At 36.8% G+C, this 7,532-nt stretch overlaps 1 protein-coding gene across 3 annotated transcripts in view; it reads right to left on the reverse strand.

The window, feature by feature from the left end:
- The window catches only part of adamts10 (ADAM metallopeptidase with thrombospondin type 1 motif 10), a 53,707-nt gene extending 46,542 nt beyond the window's left edge, over window positions 1–7,165 (reverse strand). The window contains exons 1-2 of one of the 3 annotated variants that reach the window (XM_031905008.1): window positions 6,815–7,165; window positions 2,709–2,786 (exon numbers count right to left, since the gene is read on the reverse strand). The gene's annotated coding sequence lies outside the window, so the exon portion shown is untranslated. The remainder of the gene's footprint in view (window positions 1–2,708; window positions 2,787–6,814) is intronic. The other 2 variants (XM_004910996.4, XM_018096944.2) reach the window with 2 other exon arrangements.
- Between the last annotated feature and the right edge of the window lie 367 nt (window positions 7,166–7,532).

Genomic DNA, 7,532 nt, shown 5'->3' on the forward strand with positions numbered 1-7,532 from the left:
TTTTAATACATAATTTCATATAATATGACAACAAAAATGTCACATGTCATATATATTTAGGTATAGATCTAAGTAGGATATGCTGAACAGCTGGGATACAATTTTCTTTCCAGTCCTCACTTCCACATTATCAACTCCACTGTTTTTCTCAATTGTTTCCTCCCGTTCTATTTTAACCCCCTACTCTGCTTCAGTTCTTTGACCAAGCTTTTCTCTGTCCTTTCTAAAGTTGGTGGTTATATAATAAAAGTTGTTATGTTTACTACAGGTATGATCAGCTATAGAAACTAATGAGCAGGTAGAATCTTCTGGACAGCTTTTTAAAAGCAAACATCTTATAGGTTGCTATGATTACTGTGCGCAGGTAAACTTTATACCCCAAATAGTTTAGTTAGAACTGTGACATCTTTATATGCCAATTTATGTCTATTTAACAAACCATGAACCTGTTCTACCTGCCCTGATCTATGCCTAGATTATAACGATCTATGCCTAGATTATATCTACTCTTTTTTCAATACCTGCCTGTCTTTCTCTTCTCTTCATGTTGGTTATCTTTGTTTAAGTTTGGCATATCTGACTATGATTCCTGCAAATATATATTAATTTACATGACTTAACTTCATGGGTGCTTCTGCCGACATTTAAACTCACATACGGTGCAGTGGTGAGAGGTCCCCATTGCTCCGTATGGGAGCAAAATTTTGGTGCATGGGGCAGCATGCTGCCCCTAAATTTGTGCCGCCCTTGGCCTGGGCCTTTGTGGCCTCGCCACAAATCCGGCCATGGTCATATGTATCTAATGCATTAGCATTGTAGTTAACAATGTACATGAAACTTTTTACATTAAACAATGCAGTGAGTAATAAGTAGTAACATTTATCAACTGCAAAAGGTCTTCTGCATTTGAAGAAAGCAGAATATTGCATAAAATATTCATTTTCAAATCTTTGTATACATGATTTCCTCTGTTGTCCATTTCCTGGATGACTGTTCTCTTCTGCTACTGCAGACTTTATTCTTCCTAATTCGTGGTTCTGTCTCGTCTCATTAATGTCACTGACCTTGCAGAATTACTGCACTGACTGGGGTTGTGTGTGTATAAGCAGTGAATGTGCCATTGTGTTACAAGGTGGGTCTCTGTTATTTCTTTGGGGGCTGCACATAGAAGGGTCTGTTAATTTAATACAAAACTCTTGCTGTTCTCTTACCACATTTCCCTCTGAAAGGCTGTCTGTCTGTTTGGGCAGTGACTTCCTGAAAACGCCACCAAACCGTCTTATTAGGGGTTCCTGACTCGACACTGTGTGTATGTTTGTCTATCAGTGTGTAGGTGCGTTTAAGATTGCTTTTGCCTTAGGGTTATTTTGCATTTATTAGTATGGCTGTGTGACTATAAACTGTATTTAAAGTTTGTCTGAGTATCTGTATCAAACATGAATTTAACAATGTATGTTATGTTTATCAGTGTATATTAGCATGCAACCTAATAATATGTGTATCAGTGAATGTATTTAGCTCTGTACTGTACCTTTGATCATTATGTGTTGGTGTTTGTCAAGGATCCTGTAGAAATATGTTTTACAGTATGACAGAAGCACTAAGAAGCTGGATTCAAGAATGGATTTCAGAATGCGGAAGGAAACCCACACAGACACAGGCCATACAAACACCTGGCAGTTTGTGTCCTGATCATTTAAAATACTATCCTACATTCAAAGTTTTACTTACATTAGGATGCAGCCTTTCCTGATAAGAAGCAGTTAGTTGTAAACCAAAGGGCATCTTTAATGGCTACCAGTACTGGGGATACAGATTTAAGGCAAAGGTTTCTAAAGAAAGCCTCTTGTTTACCCTACCAATAAATCCTTATATTTGAAACCATCATTGTGGTTTTGTTCTACATTTGCTTTACATTTTGCTTGTTAACAAAGTGGCCTCTGTATATAAGTGGAAGTCACAACAAATCAGTCAGGTGTGCTAGAGCTCACCCTGATCAGCAAACTATATCTTTCAGAAATAAAGCATCGGCTTTGTGTTTCTGGTGGTTCTATAACCTTTATTATTAGGAAGATGAATGTTGCAGTCAACTGTAGCATGTTTATCATGGCAAAAAGCCTTTTATTTTTTTTATTCCCTGAGAGCATGCGATAGCAATCCTGATAACATATGCAAAAACCATGGAAAAAGTGTCTCAAATTAAGAGAAAACCATCAAGATTTGAAGGTCTAAATTACAGGCTCCTAGGAGCTATGATGATACTCCCTTATACAAACCTTCACCTAAGTTCCTTCTTCACTCCACTGGACTATTTATTATATTGATAAGCATGTAGCAATACACACTTGCACAGTTATTTATCTTATAAAGTGTTAAATTGCTCTTTAGAAGGCAAACAGAAGGCTCAGTTACATGGAAGTCATAAAACTGTGATCAGTATGTTGCTAATAATACTTTTGGGCTGCTTGACTTCCACCTCTAAAAATAGTCAAAGTGCTGGGTCTCAAGTCCTTCAGACAGAGAGAAAAGAATATCTCAGCATTTGCTAAGACAGTTGCTGGCATAATGTTCTTTTAACTCAAGATATGAATCTTATTCCACCCTTGCTCCTTCTCCTAGCATTCTTACCCATTCACTGACTATCACTGATACTGAACTAACCCCACTGTTCTGCTGTCCCCTGATTACTTACATTACACATTACTTACATTTTGTACTCTTAGGGTTTCTCTATGGAACAGCCTGCATCCTAATGAGTCCACATCCCACTTCGAGTTTCCATGAATCTAAGAAAATGAAAGACAGACATAACTATGATGATTATTAAGAGTGCCCCCCCACCACCACCACCTGCTGTGATACTGGAATTACACAGTTTAATACCAGTATCTGGTATTACAAATAGAGAACAACAAGAGACCCTCTGCACTCATCCATTATCAATATATATAGGACTGATTAATACTAATAAGTTTGAAATCTGAATTTGTAATACCAGAAAAAAAAGGTAAAGTTGTGCTCAACCACTAAAATTTAAACCATTAGGCGGGGGTGCAATAAGGATGTGACCACAAAGTACACATAGACAGCAACAAGAGATCCTCTGCATTCAATATAGATATATAGGACATTAAGACATTCTGTGCATTAAGCTACCAAGAAATACCTTCCCCTTTAAGCAAATCAAGGATTGTTTGTCCATATATTGCAATATACTTCAAGCTGGCCAACTATGTCAAAGTCTTAATGTATTATATATATTGATAATGGGTGAGTGCAGAGGATCTCTTGTTGTTGTCTATTTGTATTTTGTGGTCACAACCTTATTGCTCCCCCGCCTAATGGTTTAAAATGTAGTGGTTGAGCACAACTTTTCCTTTTTTTTCTGGTATTACAAATTCAGATTTCAAACTTATTAGTATTAATCAGTCATATATATTTTTATAATGGATGAGTGCAGAGGGTCTCTTGTTGTTGTCTATTTGTAATACCAGATACTGGTATTAAACTGTGTAATTCCAGTATCACAGCAGGTGGTGGTGGTGGGGGGGCACTCTTAATAATCATCATAGTTATCTCTGTCTTTAATTTTCTTAGATTCATGGAAACTCGAAGTGGGATGTGGACTCATTAGGATGCAGGCTGTTCCATAGAGAAACCCTAAGACTACAAAATGTACTACTTGAGGTTCCATTGTGAATAACGTTTCACATAGTTTCATTTGTTTTGCCCCTCTTTAGATTAATTAAAGTTAAAGATAAAAAAAAAGATAGTTAAAAACTTAAAGATAGTTAAAAAAACATTTAGCCTGCAATAGTACAAGCTCACTGTCTGGGGTAGAAAGGAAGCATTTATCCCAAATGCCACCAAAAATTGTTTTTAGATCTCCCGATCTGGGCCCCTTTTAAGGTATAGCCCTACAGATTTGAAACCTCTGTTTTTATAATGTGCATTTTATGTGTTGTTTGTAATGAAAGGAGGAGTTCAGTTAGTGAGTTGTATAACTGTTGGCATGCAGAACCAATTCCTGTTTTCCTTCTGATGTTCAACACTATGTAACATTCTGAAGTAACCCTGCTCCTCCTAATTTGTGGCGCTGGAAGTAGAGCTGTCTGTTATGTAAGAAGGGGGGATTTTGTGCTGGAATAATATTGTCAGTATTAATTGTATGTCTTTATAGTGCATATATACTGTATAGTTGTGGGAAGGAATTTAGTATATTGTATTTATGTAGAAAAATGAAGATTTTATGCTAAATATTTTACCAAGTATATCAGATGCTGTTGATTTTTTTTTTTTTGTTTCTCTTTGTTTTGGTTCAGGCACCCTTTGAGGTCCAACCCTTGTTTAGCCCCCCCCCTTCACTTATTTTAGCTCATTACAAGGTTACAAATATATGAAAAGAATATTCTATCAGCTAGTGAGTCTAGTTCCAATAATATCTATAAATATCTTCAAATAGGTTTTCACTCCAACTTAACGTACAAGATTGACTTCTACTGTCTAGAAGAGCAAACCGACATTCTTTCCAAACCACCCTAATAGGCCTTTAGGCCGGGATCCCCATTCACCATTCTTGGTCACCGTAGGGTGACCAGACTCACAGTGTAATATAATATAGCATATTTTACCTGGGGCACATACTAATGATTTTTCTGTGTCCTGTATTTAGTTGTGTGTTTACTCAACCCACTGTCTTCATATCTCAGACAGTGGACTTGGATTTTGCGTTTTGTGACAAATCACAAACTAACAATGAGGAAAGAACTCTATAAATGACTATATATAAAAATAAGGATTATACAGACACCCTATAATGACTATGACAGACCTAGACTAAAGTTTTTTAAGAGTTCATTAAGAAAATGTTTGTTTTTTTAGTTGATGGAGTTTAGGGATGCACCAAATTCTAGTCCTTAGGGATGCACCAAATCCTCTATTTCGGGATTTTCCGAACCCCAATCCTTCATGAAAGAGTTGGCCAAATACAGAACCGAATCCGAACTTAGGGGTTACTGAGACTGTGCTTTCCATGTTATGTGATGAAACGTAACGTGATTTTAAAGGAACAGTAACACCAAAAAATGAAAGAGCTTTAAAGTAATAAAAATATAATGCACTGTTGCCCTGCACTGGTAAAACTGGTGTGTTTGCTACAGTAACACTACTATAATTTATATAATAAGCTGCTGTGTAGCCACGGGGGCAGCCGTTCAAGCTGGAAAAAAGGAGAAAAGGCACAGGTTACATAGCAGATAACAGATAAGTTCTGTAGAATACAATAGTGTTTTATCTGTTATCTGCTATGTGCCTGTGCCTTTTCTCCTTTGAATGGTTGCCTCCATGGCTACATAGCAGCTTATTTATATAAATTATAGTAGACTTTCTGAAGTAAACACACAACTTTTACCAGTGCAGGGCAGCAGCACATTATATTTTAGTTACTTTTATACACTTTCATTTTTTGGTGTTACTGTTCCTTTAAGGATTCACATTCATTTAGGCCAGGCGCATGGATTTGGCCAAATCCAAATCTTGCTAAAAAAGACTGAATCTTGGCCTTATTTTCCTTTTCTCAAAAATGTTCTTCCTAAATCCTTGTGTAATATTGGAATCTGAAATCTATCTTAAATTTACATGAAGGTTGGATGCGATTGGCCACATGAAGAAAACATCTGACTGGGGATAAGACGATGCTACAGCAGGGAATAATCTTGGCATAACTGTATTTTATATTAATATTTGAATTGCATCAATCAAAACTAAGTACTGATTAAATGTTACTGTTGTTGCAGTGGTGTAACTTTGCAGCTGTGTTAGTAAATACTTATTATCTAATGCATAATCATATATGTGGGACTTCCTACATAGTTACATGCTTGGCAAATTCTCAACTGGAGGTTTTACAATCCCTGGTCTGTACTGATCAGTCCTAGAGGGACCCTGGGTCTCTCTTCTGCATGGAGGAGACATAACTGTATAGTCTGCTGCTACCCTGCCTAATTATTATCCCACAGAGCCACATATCCTTTCAGTTACCACTGCCCTGTCTGTATCCGGCAAGGTTCTTTTAGGTCTAATTAAGAACAGAGGTCAGACTTCAAAGAAAGAGCGGGATCTGTAAAATTAGACTAGAGAAGTGAGACTTGCAAGCTGGGGGATGGGAGGTGTTATTTTTAACAAATGTTCTTCAGAAAAAGGTACAGCTATGTAGTTTTAGCAGATGACTTAGTGAATATGTTCATTGAGCCAAATACATTTTAAAGGATTTATAAAGAGCTGAAAGATTTTCCTAAAAGCATGTTATACAAATAAAGAAATTATTGGCTGGAAAAGAATACATTCGTAAATTATATGATATTTTAAGCTTTGCTGGGGCAGGGACTGATGTTAGAAATGTATACTCTCTGTAAATCACTGTGGACTATGTCAGCCCTATATTAATAAAGAATAATAATATTATGGATATGCTATAATGAAAAAATGAAAAGTAAAAAGAGAAAATATTTGGGACAATTGGGAGAGAGGAATAGCAAAAGGGAATACAGAGCATAAGTGAGGTTTTCAAGGGAGAGACTTTATAGAGAAGTAGAAAGTGTTAAAAAAAAGATAAAAAGTCTAAACGTAATTCATAGGAAAAGGCTATAAAAATTGGGTATGAGTTTATAGGAAGATGATCAACTATGCAATAGAAAAACAGCATTCGTATTATAGAAAATTATTAGCAGAACAAAGCATTTAAAGCTGGCCACAGTTCTTACATGTTCTCAAGTCATCTTTAAAATAAATAGTGCATATTTAGCTGCTGACGTACCTGCTGTTTTGCTAGTCCTCTGGCATGTCACTGCACCTGATACCTGGGAAGGGTGTTTTTGTGGATGAATTAGCAAAAGATGCCTTTCCGTTTGTAGCCTGCTGATCCTGAAGTTTTAGAGGATCTGTTCCCTGGAAGGATTTTTTAGAAAAAGGAATCTGTATGGGTTCATATTCTTTTTTTGGCTGCTTCTTGGTAAAGTAGAAAAAAAAGCACCGTTGACCTCACATAATTAAAGGGGGCTGTTTATAAAGAGGCACTCCCCTACAGTAGCCTGTATGTTCTTGTTTTATTTCTTACTAGTGTCATTTAAAAAAAAGCAACAGAGGAGGAGGGAGATAGTAACCTATAGGTTTCCAGATGGGCCTGCAACAAATTACTTTACATTGCATTCATCTTGCCTCTGGCAGCAAAGGGGTTAAGTTGCCACAGGGGCAGTGGGCATGACTGATGTTAACAAGGTAGGTGTGGCTTAAGGTGGCTACACCCCCAGTGGTACACCTCTGTTAAAGCAGCAGCTATCCTGGCATGCAGTTTAAGCCATTCTATAAAGCAATCCAATATGCAACTTTGCCATTAAAGGGTAAAAAGGAAATTGCTAAGAAGCGAGCCAAATATTTGGAAATCATACTGTATTTGTGCCAACATTTTATAACTCGTTAAGAGTTGGGGGGAAAGCATGTTTAAGAACAGTGACAAAGCATGCTTTGTTAACAAG

The sequence above is a fragment of the Xenopus tropicalis genome, chromosome 1 (genome assembly GCF_000004195.4).
Source record: "Xenopus tropicalis strain Nigerian chromosome 1, UCB_Xtro_10.0, whole genome shotgun sequence".
Classification (NCBI taxonomy): Eukaryota; Metazoa; Chordata; class Amphibia; order Anura; family Pipidae; genus Xenopus; species Xenopus tropicalis.